This window comes from Corythoichthys intestinalis, chromosome 6 (genome assembly GCF_030265065.1).
Source record: "Corythoichthys intestinalis isolate RoL2023-P3 chromosome 6, ASM3026506v1, whole genome shotgun sequence".
NCBI lineage: Eukaryota > Metazoa > Chordata > Actinopteri > Syngnathiformes > Syngnathidae > Corythoichthys > Corythoichthys intestinalis.
This window is the reverse complement of record NC_080400.1, coordinates 30,175,929-30,193,820: the sequence shown is the minus strand read 5'-3', so window position 1 is coordinate 30,193,820 and position 17,892 is coordinate 30,175,929. Positions and strand designations below refer to the sequence as shown.

At 40.2% G+C, this 17,892-nt stretch overlaps 1 protein-coding gene across 2 annotated transcripts in view; it reads left to right on the top strand.

Annotated features, from left to right (window-relative positions):
* The window catches only part of lrfn1 (leucine rich repeat and fibronectin type III domain containing 1), a 294,461-nt gene that overhangs the window by 108,057 nt on the left and 168,512 nt on the right, over positions 1-17,892 (top strand). The window contains exon 1 of one of the 2 annotated variants that reach the window (XM_057839196.1): positions 4,225-7,586. The exons of the other annotated variant lie outside the window; for it this stretch is intronic. The gene's annotated coding sequence lies outside the window, so the exon portion shown is untranslated. Of the gene's footprint in view, positions 1-4,224; positions 7,587-17,892 lie in introns of those variants that run through there. 2 annotated transcript variants of the gene reach the window in all.

Sequence of the window (17,892 nt, the reverse complement as noted above, 5' to 3'; positions counted from 1 at the left end):
AGATGGACTTCAGTTTTTTCCATCACCGTTGCAAAAAACCGGTCAACGACGGAAAATATTCAGTTAACGCGACCCCTGGTTGAATGTTTCAATTTTTTTATGCCTTTTGGAGCAAAAGAAAAACGCCATTGCTTGGAGTGTGTCAGGCCGAGATGACGAGGCGGGCTCAGCTGCGGAGTTTCAGGCAAAAACTTTTATTGAGAAAACAGAGGTTCTTCTGCAGGCATGCGTGGATGAGGAAAAATATCAACAAAAAGCGCTCCAAACGGAGGAATAAGTCAGGACAATCACAATCAAAAGCTCAAACAAAAAGCACTCCAAAAGGAGGAAAATTACAGACATAAAACGCTCCCAATGGAGGAAAAAGCCAAGGTAACTATGATCAAAAGTTCAAACCAAAAGCACTCCAAATGGAGGATAAAATCTAGACAACTATGACTGCTGTGAAACCAGGCCGACGTGACTAACATGGGTAGTAAGACAATTTGGCACAAGACAAGGGAGATGCAGACTATTTATACACAAGAGGGGAACAGGTGGAAACAATAGGTGATTAGGTGACAAGAGGAAGGGCAAGTGTACAGACACAAGGAGGGTGAAGCCTTCAAAATAAAACAAGAAATGACGGACACAACTCCGCCATGATGTGACAGAGTGGGAGGGCATGTTTTCTTCCGGGCTGAGGAGCTTGGTAGGGTCAAAGTTCTATTCTGTTCTACACCTTAATTTTCTCACTTTTAATATGTTTAAATGTTTAAATGATTGTACGGCGACCTTGAGTGCCAGAAAGGCGCCTTCAAATAAAATGTATTATTATTATTATTATTAAAGCGCATCATTCGCTGTCGCCTTGTAAATCTGCACTGCCCCCTAGGGCCTGGCATGAGTACTACATCGTTTTCATGCGCAATTGCGACATTGTTCAAATGGAGACGAAACCATATAAATGAACATTTGAAAGTTTTCCTATTCTCGGAGAGTCACCATGTAAACGGCCCCTAAGACGCTAAATCAAAATTTCCTCCAAAGCCATCATCTGATGGTATTCCAATTTTAAATTAACATTTCTTAACCAGCGATTAATCGATTCTTTCAGGGTTGTAGTTAAACTGATCATCAAACTGTGATGGCTTGCTCCTTCCACATTTGTTAAACCCCATAACTTGCTCATCTGAGTCGCTGAAACCACTTATATTTGGGGCTCATTTAGGTGGCTTGTTGAAGCCTTCATAAAGGTGATTCATTTCACTGAAGAAATTGAACTGCTGCTCTAAGGCTCAGTTGTTCTTGTCATTTCCAATATTGTATGATTCACTATCGGTGATACTCTTCGGTGCACAACTATTTGCACTAGCAGGCCTGGCTTGCGTTGTAGTTAGTGAGATCTTCATTTTTTGGGGGGGTGGCAGTCAACTTGCTGCCGCGCGATGGTCAACATACAGTATATTTAAATTTTGGCCAGAGATCCTTGAGAATTTTTGGTGCTCCTGTACTAATAGACATGATGCTTGTAATATGATTAATCTTAAACCATTTTAAAACATGATATCTTATAATATATTCATATAATATACAGTATATTTTACCTTCAAAGGCTTAGTTTTTGAGGCAGTTCTCATTTAGGACCCGTAGAAGAAAGTTGAGCTGAGATTTTGGACATGGTTAATAACCTCCAAAATGATGATCCATGTAATTGTCATTTTCAATACTGCAGGACCATGATTTAGGTGTGGCCTCATGTATTTTTCTTTTCGACTTTCAAGCCATTGTTTGTTAGATTTATTAATTCATATTTTTTTTCTATTATGTGCCCCAGAATTAATGGTAATGGTAATGCCCTTAAACAACTCATATTTTTTTCATCACAATTAGAGCTTCTTGGTGATTTTCAATCAAATTTATTGGGGAAAATTAATTTTATATACAGTGATGCATTGAGATACGAGTGACTGACTTTTTTTTTTCCCCAATGTATGAGCCATCTTTAGTTCTTTTTTCCTTTTCCTTGACTGGCAAGCTAAAAATTCAGCTGGCAATGAATTCTCATTTACTTAACCAAAACCAGCATTTTGGCTGAAACGAGCATTACTGTAAGCCACACTATCAGTGATTACACAAATACCATCTTTTTTTTTTGTCCCGGAATGCCTATTTTGAATTTAGGATGATTCCTTATGTTGTGTGAGCAAAACTTTCCTTTCTTGGTACATCAGTCGCAAGCAGCCCACTGCTCTGCTGTCGTCACATGAGCACATATTACATACTTGTCACGGTGCTTCTCCTCCACCCACCCCATTTCAGCACCAAATCGACACTGCGGTCACACCGAGCGCACATTTACATCCGCGGACACACGCACGCGGCTCATGATCGTGACAAATCCTTCCATCTGTGAGTCAGGGAGCATCGTACCAGAGCTCACCCTGTCATCTGTCTCACGCAGATGAAGCTGCGGGGTGTCAGTGTCCGTGTCTGGTGTCCTCGGTGTGCATACAAGCCTTCCGGGATACTAATGGAGCACACAAACTCAAAAACTTGCTTCTCCAAGTGGGTTGAGTCAATCATCTCATCTAGTTTGCTTAAATCCATTATAGAACAAGTTCAGCCTTGTATCGTTCATTTGCCTGATCCCATTTGGCTGTGTACACATGATGTCTTTCTATACACTCATTTTAATGGGATTAACACAATCTGTAATCTGGTGCTGCAGGATGAGTCCTCCTTGTTATACCCATGAGGGATAAGACAAGATTTGGGTCACCTAATTAGACCACCCTTCCTCTTTCTCTTGCTCACCAGCCTATTTGTCAATAATGACAATTGAGTGATAGATAGCAATACCGGCCAGAAAAGACAATTGACGCTGTGTTAATATTGTGACCACTAGAATAGTCTTCCTATATCTGGGAATTATGTCATGTAATGATACGTTTGATGCTGTAAAGTTGGGGTCAGCAACCAAGTTTGGCCAATTTTTCCCCTTACCATTCAGTCATATAAGATCAAAATTACATTTTCATAGTGAAAGCCCTGCTTTTCCTTCCAAAAATATGGTTTTCTCACTCATACCATTATATTGTGTACAAAAATGAAATTTATTAATTGAAAGTAATGAATTTGTTACAGGCTTTTATTACTGTTACCGGTGCAGCTCTTCAAAGTGTTGTTAAACAACAACCTGGTGATAATGAGGTGGCTGTCTTGAATCACTTTCACACACAGTCTTTTAAGTTCTTAGCAAACAAATTATTGTTTGATTTGCATTCAAATAGTAATTTTCTTTTTGCGTGTAAAGAAGCACAGCATGTCTCAATTTCCCATCGCACTGCTGGCATCTGTTATTTGAAATTGGAGCCAAGTGTGTTGCTTGTTTTTATTTAATGAAACATATTTGAAACTTTTGTCTATTGCAAAGAACACACAGAGCAATAAGAATTTTATTTTTATATGTGCCAATTAGGCTATATTCCTAACACAAGATGGTGTGTCACTAGTAAAGCAGCGATGCTGTTTGGTTACGATACAGATCACATTTTTTCACTTGTTACTCTTAACAAATAAATGGTATATGAAACACTTGTTATTTCATTGGCTTACAGAGGAAGATGATACAATATATATATAGCTCACAATATTAACTCATTCACTGCCAGTGATAGCATCAAACATCAAAACTATTTTAACTGGAATTGAATAATCATGTATATGTGGCATTCACAGCGCTAGATATTCAATCCATTCCAACTGGGAGGAGCTGGCAGCAGTCGAACGATCGCTGCCGGCCTCCCACTCTAAATGGACTGGATGTCTATCAGCAGAGGCTTTGCCCCCCCCCCCCCCCCCCCCCCCCAAAAAAAGGAAAATTAAAAGCCATTGCCAAAAACCAACAACGATTGACTAAAAAAAAATAAAGCGCATGAAGTGCACAAAGCACAACCCAAAAACCAAACACAGTATTTGTTAAGAATGTTATATTTATTAATTATTCATTATTTGCGCAATTTTAAAAGGAGCAGCACTAATTACATTGATTAAGTCAAGTAAATGAGTTGATTAAACTGACCCACACGGTGACTAAATGTCAAAGTAATCACTCGCCAGGTCTTGGTTGGTGTTTTATTGCAGTGTAGATGAATAAAACATGGCAGAGAGCCTTTCAAAGAGCACATTGCTATATGTACACTAAACTATATACTAATAGTGCCTGTGCTGCCATTTAACAAGCCGGCGCACACGTTAACTGTGCCGGAAAGCTATAAAGTGCAGTGCTGAAAACAGATGCATTGTTTAGACACGTCTATTAGTAGAAGAAGAAGAAGAAGTAGAAACAGATTCAGGCTTGACTTCCCATTAAGCCCCAACAAAACATTATGGATTAGTGTTAAATCACATGTACATTCTCACATAATGAAGAAGTGAAGCTGAAAGTTTTATATCAAAACTTGATCTTGAGTCTTGTATGTAGTAGAAAGGAAAAGTATGTCAACACTAGGTTGAGGGGTCGTTACGATACATTTTAACATGTTGTCACATTTTGCCTATAACATGAGGATACCAGAACAGGAAATACCAATACAATACATATCATGTTATATGCAGGTGTGCAAATAATTTTTTCATGGATTACTCACACGAGTACCAAGAGATTGTGTTTGGCACTCATCGAGGGGTCTGAAGCAGTCTTCCTCGATGTCCTCCTCTGTCTCCACAACTACAGAGGCCGATTGGCTAATTCTGTTCAGCTAGTATGATTATTAGCGATAGCTTGCGCTATATTAATGTGGTCTCTGCTCTTTACATGCTAGTGAAATAAAGGATGGCTGAAATTGATTTGACTTTTTATAAAACGCATGTTTCATCAGCGAATTGTGGGTAGGGTGACCAGTTTCAAGACAGACACTCAGCCTTTTCAGTGATGTGTCCGGTGTCCGCCAGACCTCATTAACCGGATGCTATTCGTCTGGCGTTTAGAAAGTTAAGAAAATGGGCTGCGGTTCAGTTTATGTGACGTAACTCAGCCCCACGGTTGTCACAACAGGTCTGTTAATGGCCAAGAGTGGCTTAAGTTCAAAACGTCCTATATCATTAGCTCAATAAAATGTAAACAAAGCTTCATCTGTGGCGGACGACATCATTTCCTCGCTGAGATTTTACAACAGTGCTAGCAAAGAGCCAAAATGACAGACATCTTTTAACAATGAATGGACGAAAGAGCACGCTTTCTTAGCCAAAAGCAGTCAAGACTCGTTCCAGGGTTTCTGCACGCTTTGCTGGTGTGACGTGCCATTTGAGCAGCAGGGGCAAAACAGCCAGAGAATGTCACGTGGAGAGTGCGAAACACAAAAGCATGAGGCGAGCAGCAGGTTCGTCGACATTAAAAACTGTAATATATGTCACACTGCTGTTGCCATAGTGTGCACTTCCTGTGGGTGTGGTATTATAGTGTAAAAGGAATCTCTGTGATGTGTCGGGGGCACATATGCTGAGAAGCACGCTGAATAAAAAACTGTTGTTCCATTCAAGTCTCGGTCTGACATATACTTAGATTAAGGAAGTACATAACAAAAAGTGGCGACGAGGACATCTGGACCTTAAAAAGGAGTGTGAAAGTGCTGTATAAGTAGGCGATATGGCGGGAGTTATCGGTTCTGTTGGTCCTTTTGATGAGCTTGTGGAACAGTGGACCTCGTACATGGAGCGGTTTGGCTATTTTGTGGAAGCTAAAGAAATAGCGGAAGAGAAAGTGGTGCCCACATTTTTTAGCGTTATTGGGCCAAAGACTTTCGCTTTACAGAGAAACTTAAACCTGGCAGCAGAACGTACAGGGAGATCGTGGATACTCTTAATGCACATTTTTTACCCAAGCCTCTTGTAATTGCAGAGATTCCGATTTCACAAGAGAAATCAGGAGGAGGGGGAATCTGTCACTATGTTTGTAGCGGCGCTGCGGAAGCTGGCTGAACATTGTGAGTTTGGTGATGTTTTAGAAGACACGTTAAGAGACAGATAGGTATTTGGACTGAGAAATGAAGCAACACTAAAGAAGTTACTCTCAGAAATTGGACTGACATTAAAGAAAGCCTTTGATGTAAGTGTGACTATGAAAATGCCTTGAAAGGAGGCTCAACAATTTAACATCACGAGCAGAATACACCAAGTGGCAAGTCCCCAAAGCAATGTTGCTGGTCCCCGTTTTAGGTGCATTAAAACGGGGCACCTTGCCTCCACCTGCTAGTGTAAAGAAATGAACTTTCGTAATTGTGGAACGAAGGGTCATGTTGAGCGTGCCTGTCAGAATAAAACAAGCACAGAAAAAGGAAAGAAAATGGATGACGAGAAGAAAATAAAAAAATATGTCAAGGCAGTAGAGAGAGCCTCTACTTCCGAAGATGACAGACACAAGCACACCGTGCATGTAATGAGCGTGGAGTTTGTGTGCATGTAATGAGCGTGGACGGAAACTCAGAGTGTTACTGGGTCACACCAAAGTTAGAGGGTCACCCAGTCAAAAAGCAAATAGACACTGGATCAAAGGCATCGCTTGTGTTTTACCAAGTCTATAAACAGTGTTTGAGACACCTTCCTTTACGACCGTCAGACACTGTGTTCAAAGCGTACACTGGACACAAAGTGCACATGAAAGGAATTACTGACATTATTGTGCAATGCAATGAGCAAACTGCCAAACTTCCAATGTATGTCACAAAAGGGAATTTTGCTTCCATCATGGGACGACTGTGGATTAATACACTTCGTGTAAATTGGCAAGAAGTTCTGCGGCTGTCAGACTGTTCTTCACAACTACAAGTCATCCTGGAAAAGAATGAAGAGGTTTTTCGTGAGGAATTGGGCAGCATGAAGGACATTACAGTGAATTTGCACATTAAATCAGGAAGCAAACCTGTGTTTATGAAGGCTAGGACAGTGCCGTATGCAATTAGTGACAAAGTCGAGGCTGACCTGGATGCGTTGGTCAAAAGTGGTGTTTTGGAACCAGTCACCACCAGCAAATGGGCGACACCAATTGCGCCGGTTCCGAAAAAGAATGGCGGAATATGCACATGTGGACATTTTAAAGTGACTTTGAATCCGGTGCTTTGTGCGGCGCAGTACCCGCTTCCATTGATCGATGATTTGTTTGCAGGTCTGAACGGGGGTTAAAAATTCAGCAAAATTGACCTCAAACAAGCTTATCTGCAGATGCACGTGGACAAAGAATCACGGGTGGATGACAATCAACACGCACAAGGGACTTTTCAGAGTATTGCAGATTACCTCTTGGCATCACATCTGCTCCTGCTCTGATTCAACGGGCTATGGATCAAATTTTGAGTGGATTGCCAAGAGTACAATGTTACTTGGATGATATTCTCTGCACCGGTAAGACGACGAGCAGCATCTTCGTAACCTGGATGCTGTCTTAAATAGGCTAAGACAGTATGGTCTTCGAGTGCGCAAGGAAAAATGTGAATTTTTGAGACGGAATCTCTATCGGTGAAGTATCTCGGGCATGTGATCGACCAAGAAGGGCTACACAAGGCTCCATCAAAGACAAAGGCAATTGTGGATGCATCCGCCCAGAAAATGTGAGTCAGCTTTGATTTTTTTCCAGGTCTACTGAACTATTATGGCTGGTTCATTTCCAATTTGGCATCGCTTCTTAAACCATTGCATGAGCTGTTGTGCAAAGATGTAAAATGGAAATGGACGAATGAGTGTAACAAAGCTTTTCAAAATGCGAAAAACGCCCTGATTTCAACAGAGGTACTCACTCATTTCAACCCTTCATATCCGATACAGCTGGCATGCGATGCTTCACCCTATAGTGTGGGTCTATTTCCGACATGTTGAACATGCACCAATTTCAGCTTCGCAAGTGAAACGTGCAAATCGGAACAACCCCGAACTGTTAGTCATCATGGATATGATAATTAAAGGACAATCAGAGGTTGAGAACACCGTTCTCAAACCTTTTTTGCATAGGAGGTGGGAACTTTCTGTTCAATCGGGTTGTTTGCTGTGGGGGTGGAGTGTGATTGTGCCACAGTCACTGCGTGCTAAAATGCTCGCGCAACTCCATGCAGGTCACATTGATATTGTTAAAATGAAAGAAATGCAGAGACGTTATTTTGGGTGGCCAGGATTAGATAAACAGATAGAAGAGATGTTAAAAAAAAATGTTCATCTTGCCAGAAGATTCGCAACAATCCACCTGCAGCCCCGGTTCATCCTTGGGATTTCCCTCAGGACTCTTGAAACCACATTCATACTGACTTTGCAGGCCCTTTCGAAAATCAAATGTTGCGGGTTGCTATCGATGCCCATAGTAAGTGGACAGAGGTAGCTATCATGAAATCAACCACATAGGAAAAGACAATCGAGAAGTTAGGAGGAATGTTTAGCTGTTTTGGAGCCCCCTGCGCAACTCGTGTCAGATAATGAGCCCCAATTTGTGTCAAAAGAAATGGTTAAATTCCTGCAAGCCAATGGGGTTCAACACATCAAGTCGGCTTACTATCACCCGGAAACCAACGGCTTGGCAGAGAGGTTTGTGCAGACCCTCAAACATGCTCTCAAAGCATCACAAGGGCAAAGTACACTCCACCAGAGACTACACGAGTTTCTCCTCAAATCCCAAACATCTATGCATGCAACTACCAAGGTATCCCCAGCGAGCTTAATGTTTTCTCTAGAGCTACGTACTGGCATGGACCTGCTAAAACCACCAACCCAGAGAGACATTGTTCAAATGGATCAACGGAAACAAGTCAAGTACAGAGACTTGCATTCCAAGGACCGAGCTTTTGCAGCTGGTGACTCTGTTATGGCCTGGAGTTATCAGAGTAAGGAAAAGTGGTGCCCTTCCACCATCATTGCTCAAACTGGGCCTGTGTCCGACACAGTTCAGACAGCTGATGGTGTTTGGCGCCGCCATGTGCATCAATTGTTGGGAACACCAGGCACTACTCCAGAACTGTCTAGTGATTGGGATTATAGCAGTGTAATTCTACCCGAAATGTCTAGCATCCGGTAAGGTATGTGTCAAAACCAAACAATTCTGCTGTAATTGTGTCCACTTCAAACCATGCAGAAATGGAATCTGAAACGGTATCGGAACCTGTTTCCAAAAGTGGAAAATCTGAAGTGACTGTTGAACGTCGTTATCCTGCACGTGACAGGCGATCGCCTGCTAAATTGGATTTATAAGTAATAAGTAAGAAGGGAAAAGCAGGAGGTTCTTTTGTGTTTATTTCTGGGACATGTTATGTAAGGGGGGAGGAGACGTAACACATTTATGTCACCCTGCTGTTGCCATAGTGTGCACTTCCTGTGGGTGTTGTAATACAGTATAAAAGGAATCTCTGTGATGGGTCGGGGGCACATATGCTGAGAGGCACGCTGAATAAAGAAGTGTTGTTCCATTCAAGTCTCGGCCTGACATTTACTAAAATTAAGGAAGTACATAACAAGACATTAAAAACAGTTTTTCCAGAACCCTCATCGCCTCAGGATAACAAAATAACTGCAACTGAATTTTGTAAAGTTGTTCCTCTTACAGTATAAAGGGTTCACTTCTTTTGAGCACTTCAATGCTCACATTGTTTTTACACAAAAAAATTGTGTTCTTAGGAATTTTGTTTGTTACAAATGTTCCTTGTTAATACCGCTGTTCTACCAAAATATCCTACACCTGTGAAACGTCTACCAATGGTGAATTTGACAAATACTACCGTGCACTTTCAGCTTGTTTTGTTAAGATGCATACAGGAAGAACGTTCTAAAAAGTGCCTCAAGAAAATACTTACTGTAATTTCCTGCATATAAGGCACACCCGTGTATAACGCGCACCCCAAATTTACTTGTAAAATCTAGGGAAAATTATTGTACCCCTTTATAACGCGCACCCTAATTTTAGCACCAATAAATAGAAGCATACAAGAAAACAGAGCTCGTGTACAGATACAGAAATGTAATTTACTGACTGGTGAAACACAGCACAAGCATAACATATTGGTAGTTCAAAACATTACCATAAACTGACAATATTTACGGTAATAATATGATTTGACAACTTCTCCAATTTACCAGAATCTAGGAGAAAACAAAACAGATGTGACTTTTCTTTTAAAGGCTGATGTTTAACTTGCTCGTTTCATCATGATGAATAAATGTTTCTTCCATGGATTGATACGGTAAAATGAAAGTGAGAACGTAAATCGGAAATCCGAGAGAGCTCATCGCTGTCGACACTGTGACATATTGGTATTCTATGTTATGTTGTTCTATGTTGTGGCACTGGTGGATCCATGCTGCTGTATTGTCATATCTATGTTCTGATTGTCTATGAGTCAGAGGGCCGCTGAGGCTAGATAAAAGAGCGCCGCATTATAGCCGGACTGTCGGCATTTAAGTTCATTGAAAGCAAGAAATAAAACGTTGAAAACGGCACTCGAAGTATTCTAGTTTTTTTCCAAGACAAAATAAAAGAGACACTACAGTAACATTAGGAACTATTGTTATTTGGGTTTGAGTTTCCCGAGGGACAGTCTGTGTTGTTACGTTTGTTATGGTCCGAGTTGCGGAGCTGCAATAAATGTTGACTCAAATGAGTTCAAGAAACTAAATTCTGTGCTTTATGAAGAGTGAAAAAAGCAGAATTTAACACAGACGAAATCATTCGGCCGATCAGAGTGAAGTATTACCGAAACAAAATGGTGACGTCAGGTACCGTAATGGTCGGCAACGGATCGCCGCATAGGTTTCTTCAACACAACGTGGCCGTGTCAATAAAAAAAAAAAAAAAAAAATTCGGTTTATATATAATATATTTCTGTCTCCATCCATGTACCCGTTTATAATGCGCACCATGATTTTACAAGTTGATTTTGAGGAAAAAAAGTATGCGTTATATTCGGGAAATTACGGTAAATATCAAATAAAGGTGGTTTAAATACACTACTTGATTAATGTGGTCAACAGATAAACAAGTTGTACAGCAACAAACAACAAAGTATTTTGAGGCAATGAAAAGAAAAAAAAAAAAAAAGGCTCAATAAAAAGGAAGATAACACGTATTCAGTGATTTTAACTGATGAGCGCATGCGTACGTAAGCACACTGGGCAATGGGTAGGACGTTTCACCAAACACCATTTCATAATAAAATCTATTCTTGGGCACGTTGCAATTTGAAAACAAGTAGGCTACTGTAAACCAAATACATTGTTCAAAATAAGAAACTGCAAAATTTTATTGTTGATCAAAATACGTAAGAAGTCTGATGTTTTTTTTAATTATTTTTTTTTTATATATCCTCCATTTTTACCGAATGGAAGTGGTCAGCCTCGTTGTGGGTGTGAGTGGCATATCTGGCACCTCATTTCAATGCGCTCATCATTAGCTTCAAGCCTTGGCACGTCTTGGAGCCACTTTTCAAAAAAAAAAAAACAAATTCTTGTTCGGCCCTTGTTCCGGCTGGGTTAGGTGTTTCATTTTTGATGGTGAAGCATTAAAGAAGCTGCTTAAATGCAGATTTTTTAGTTTTTCTTTTGGTGTTGGGTGTTATACTTATATAGCGCTTTTCCACCTTTCAAGGCGCTCAATGCGCTTTACACTATCTCACCATCCACCTACTGGTGACGCAGCACCAGGAGCAATGTGGGGTTCAGTGTCTTGCTCAAGGACACTTAGACGAGTTCATCAGGGCAGAGACTTGAATCCACAGCCTCTGGGTTGGGGGACAACTACTCTACCACTGAGCCACGCCACCCCCATGGTGTCTTAATTTACAAGTACGCAAAGGCTGATGGACATAAAATTACAGATATTTGATTTCTGTTGTGCATCCTTACCTGTGCACCAATTATGTGTACCCCTGGTTATATGGATGTCATACAGTGTGTAATAATTGGATACATTGCAACATTTATATTTGATGTTGTTGTATCATTACAGTACGGAGGGCTATACAGACACTATATATTGTGAGATCAATAACACAGTGTGCAGTGGGGACTAATGACCCAGGACAATATCTATTTGATGTTAGTGTGTCTTTACACTACTGTAGGTGATAGCAATTCAATACAATGTGATATTGATAATTGTAGTTGGTGTGTGGATATGGTACGTTAGGAAGTAACGATGTTAATTTTACGATTTGATGTTTGTGTACAGTATTGACAATTTTCAGAGGGAGATACTGTTATGGTAAATCTATAAAGCACCTATTCAAAGGAATAGGCAGCACCTCTCCCTATGGTATTTTGTTCTAGTGCCTATTTTCTGTAATTTTTTTCAGATTTTTTATCTTTAACTTTAGAAATGACAAATAAATCCTTATTATCATTAAGCATTGAGTGTGATTCCATCTTAAAAATAACCTATTTAGTCCTTTATGGACACTCATTTAACTCATTGGCTGTCCAATCCATTATGACTGGCTGGGCTGGCAGCGATCGATCGCCATATCTAGTGCCATGAATGGCATTGAATCAAAGCACTAGGCAAATATATCCACTGACTGAGACTACTGCTCTTTAGAAACTAATGACTGTAACAGAGTATCATGTCATATTTGTAAACAGAATTTTTTGAGGATGTACCAGCAGGGACCACTTAAATACAAAATACAGATTTTTCATTAATTGGTTTCATTATTTTTTTGCCACATTTTTACTGGTCTAAAAATATAGTTATCGCATTGGCTTACTCATTCACTGCGATTGACTGCCACATATGTCAAATTCTTTGCAGCAAGGAGGATTAGCTGGGAATAAGTCAACTCATTCACTGTTTTTGACCGTTTTCATCAATGGCAATGAGTCCGTTTAATTGACCAGTGATGAAATGTAACAAACTTACGGTACTTAAGTACATTTTTTTGTGTATCCGTACTTGACTTAAGTACAAATAGGAAGTTTTACTTTTTACTCTAACTTCACTACATTTTACAGCACACATTTGTACTTTATACTCCACTAGTTTTCAAATTGTCACCTGCGTTACACGTTGCGCTTGCTGATTGTTGTTTTTCTCATTGTGAATTGATAGTTTTGTTTTCACGGCTCCGGAGAAATTGATAAGCCCTACCCGTATAACTATAGCATCACTGAGCAATAGCGGCAGCAACACGATTACAAGCAAGATTAGGCAGGTGAATAAGATAATGACCAATAAAAACCAACAGCGAGAGCAGCAGATGGGTGCTGCACACTCTGGTATGTACAGTAGGTGGGGGTATGCACCTGATAAGGAATGTCCTGATCCGATCACGTGATCCAAAATCATGCCGATCGTGACATTTTTCAGAGGATTGCAATCAGTGAAAAGGATCAGGTTTTTAATTTTAAGAAATTATTTATGTTTTTCTGCTTCATGCTCGTACAGCGCCACAGCCTCTCACCCTCCCTCTTGCTAAGGAGTGCGGCCAAACTGTCCAGTTTGCGTTTGCTGCTGTCTGAAGGCTTTATCTCTTCTCTATCACTTTTCAGTCCAAGCATGCAGTACAGTCTTCATACCAACGCCTCAGGGAGATTTTTTTTTCTAACTGATGCATTATTCGGCAGCATGTACACGTTTGCCGCCTCCGACTGTAGTTGCTCTCTAGGAACAGACTCCTGTCTTGACATCCAAGGTGAAGCCACTGATGGCTTCTGTCAGAAAAGAGCCGGCAGCAGCCAAGTCCGTGACGCCCTCCAACCGCTCACAGACTTTTGAGGCTAGACCACAACACTTGACATATATCGTTTTTACTTGGCTCAGATAGAACGTCCATGCCAAACCAAACACTATTTGTAACTGGAGAATGTCTGATGGTTTTATAACTTCTGTTTCGATGTAAGTTTTTTTCTGAGAAGGATCAAACTTGTGCCATAGTAGTTTTTATGTCATGCCTTAAGTTATACTAGGTTTCTGCCCTAGTGTGTCTTGTCATCTGATTACCCATCTGTTGTGGCCTGCTCCTTGTGTGTTGACCAATCTGCTGCCTCTTGTGTCACCCACCTGTGCCTCATTGTCTCATTACCTCAAGTCTGTGTTTAAGTTCCCCATGTGCTTTTCTTCTTGTTGGGTCAATGTCATTCTAAGGGTCTATCCCGGTGTTGTTGATATCCTATCGAAGCCCTCGTGTCGATATTCCCAAACAACTTACAATTCCTGGTCTTTTGTTTGATCCCCACTGCTTTTGTTTTTACTTTGTTTTTTGTCAACTGACATTAGTTCCCTGCTGTCCTGCCTTGCCTCCTTTTGTTGTTTCCCTGCGTTTGGGTCCACTCTTGCCCCTAGAACGTGACAGTCTATACAAAGGCCTAACTGAGTTGCTTCTGAATCAACAGCACCTCTGCTGTTTGCACTCGATTAAGTCTATTTTTAAAAAATGACTTAATTGATTTTCAATCTGACTCAAAGGTCCTATGAAGGCTTTATGCCTGTGTGGGACATTGTGGTGGGATGATGAATTGAATATTTTTATGGAATGATACCTATTTACACGTTACATTTAGAGGCAAGAAAAGAAACATTACATTTTTTTTCCCTGTCCGCCCACAATAGGAGTTATAAGTTAATAATGAATTCAGAATGTTTATTGGATCATTAAAATGTTATATTTTGCACCTCCAAAGATATTTTCCTCGATTGGTAAGCGTTCTTTTCTCAAGGGCAAAGTGTGTTCATTTACATTTCTTTGCTACTGCTCTGCAACAGCAACAAGAAAAGGAGTCTTTTTGACTGCAGTCCCATTTCCATTTGGCCTTGACGCCTTGTGCTGCATTGCCTAGCCGCGAGTTGTGCATGCTTTGCAAACCACTTTTTTTGGTCTAGTGTGTTTATTACTCATACAGACACTCAGCCATATGGGTACTCTGTTTCAGAAGTGGATCCCAACTTTGTATGGGTAGTAACACTTTTAAAAACATAGACACACAGCAGGAAAGTGCTATTTTACCTCAAAATCTAATATGGATATCAACTCAACGTGTAATTGGTGAGTTTAATTCAGTTGTTGTCGTTTGTATTAGCAGAGAGTGACCATATTTTGATTTCCAAAAAAAGGACACTCGGCTTATAACTTTAATATATTTAAAGTGTGTCTCCTTCGTCTGGATAGAAAATTGTTTTATAGCAAAATAAAAGCTATATAACCAAAGACACAAATACACATTCTCATAAGTTACTCAACAAGCTTTATCATTCCTAAAATAATACAACAATAATAACGTAAAAAAAATGGAATGAAATAATGATTTGAAAATAATAATGCCTCTTGCGTATTAGTGAATCATCCTTGAACAAAATAATAGCTGTCTTTTCAATTCTTATTGTACAAATAAATAATAACCATACCCTCACAGCAATATTAATTTCACTAAAGAATTATTTTTTGTTGTTGTTGTTTAACACTTTGGGGGACGATGGAACACTGCTCCAACGCCTGTTTTCTCTGTTACTGAGCAAAGCAGAACCAACCACTGGGCAGGCTCTCTGGGAACACATCATAGGTAAGCACTTACTTGGCTTGGCCAGACTGTTGTCCCTGTATTTATCAAACACTGTGAGAATAGTCTGGGACCCACCTCCTTAACGGCCTCTCAAGCCTGTACGAAATGATCCGTCCAATCAGATTTGGTTTTTTGCGTGACGTATTCTTAACGAGCAACGTCTCTCTTCCATGTCGGAAGTCGTCTCCACAACAACACAGGAACAGGAGAACCGAGAATATGTTCCAATTCACGGTAAAATCATTTTTAAATAAAAAAAAAAACATAAACACAAGTCATTGAACACAGGCTGTCTCGCGCTGGCCATATTAAATAAACTTCTCCGTTCTCCGCTCGCGCCGCGCGAGGGTTCTCGCATTACCAACGTCACGTCTGCCCGTCGCTGATTGGTCCACTCCGCTGTCTGTTTGCTGTGGCTTGCTCCGCCCTGGAAATCTGAACCGCTCATTGGTCGCCAGACTCTATAGCTGGAACAGCGGTGAGTCTGGTGTACCAGGCAGCAAAGTACCATAGTATTCTGTGCAAAGCGTCAGTCAATTTCAACACACACTAATTGGTCTCGTGAAAAATAATGAAAACCGGACAAGTTCATGAATTTATAAAACCCAGCCAGACACCTCAGACATGATGTGAAAAGTGGACATATTTGGGCAAAAGAGGATGTTTGTTCACACAACTAATATGCGACCGGTCAGCCACTTACCACAGTAGACTTGGGAATGGTCGTTAATGCTGGACTATTATATAGTTTTGTAAAAACCATAAAATATTTTTTCTGTGCAGTATTAAAAAAAGTATAATGTCATTGTTGTGGCGTCATTTATTTATATATATATATATATAATATATATATATTTGTAGTTGCGGGGATGCTGGAGCCTTTTGAATTAACCCTGTAGTGGCCAGACATAGAAAAACATAAAAGGAAAAAAATTCAACCACTTATATGGTGTTGTAGGAGGCCTTTGAAGATGAAAACGAAGTGTTCATAAAATTTAAAAAAAAATGTTTGTGTAAAGTTTCATGAGAACGTTGTAATCTTACAACGCTGGCTAAATGGGGTAGCAAGATTTCCAGACTCTAACCCTAGTTGTACTCATTGTCAAATCAGAAAGATACAAATGTTTATATCTCAGTAAAAAACAAAAAAACACTATGGCTTAATTTGCACTGGTTGATTGCTTGTTACATAGCCCCAGAACAGTACATAATATTAATAATAATTTCAATAGGAGTCATATTTTTACAAATAGCATATTTATTTAGAAACATCACATCAGCTACAGGTGCAAGCCGTGTGTCTGTCTCCCAGTACATTCGCTCTCCAGCCATTTGTACCAAGCCCATTTTGAGATACATGCCCATCATTCGTTCTATTTCTTCTTTGTTGTGTTTATAGGTATTCCGTGTGTTTGAAGGCTATACTCATTTGTGTTTATTGTGAGTGACTCAATCATGTCTTCAGACACAAATTGTCGGAAGCATTCCAATGGTGTGTCGAGGGAATGAACATCTTTTCTGAGAGGTAGGCCAGAAATATCCAAAACGGGGCTGATAACTTTTTTCTGCCAGCGATATCTGTCAAGGGGCATGGCATGTTTGGCTGGTTGGGGCCCAATTTCCTCATTGGCTGGGCAGTCAGTGGGTGGATGGTTTTCTTTGTCCACTTCTTCGTGGGTTTCGTCATCTGACTCTTCATGAACTTTATCAAAAGTCTATGTCCACATCACTCTCTTCATTTTGGACAGCATCGATGACCTCCTGCATAGTGTAGAAGGTCTTTCTCATTGCTGAAGACATTCTGAAATGACAAAAACTAAATGGGAATAACATTGGTACATGGGGTGGGGGGCAAAGTAACATCATCTCACATAACACACATAACACACAACTCATCGCATAACACATCTCACTAGTCAAACAATACTGTTGGCCAACCTATTGTGCTGTGATTATCAGGTGAGAATGTTCAAGAATGTGAAACCATCATCCCAAAAGGAAGGCATGTTGCATTTCTACAAAGATGATAATGTCTGCAATGGGAATGCATTTCCGAACGTTGTCACCTTTTCTTGGAACAAAGCAACAGGCAACCTTCAACATCCCCGCAGATCTAACTGCTTAGGCGATGAATCGAGCCAACATAATAGGCACATATATGCAATCAGAATGAGAAACTGAACTATTGTAGGTCATTACAATTATAAGCAGTAGAAAGAGGTATGCTATTGCAATATATTTCGGTAATACAGCTTCTTGTACAGTGGGTTCCAAATAGCACTGGTTTGGAAATTGAAAATAACTATAAAGCCTACATAATACAGTGCAGTATATCTGGAAAGTGTAAAAGATGTGTAATTTTGAAATATATTGTGAAAAATAGAAGGTCCCTGT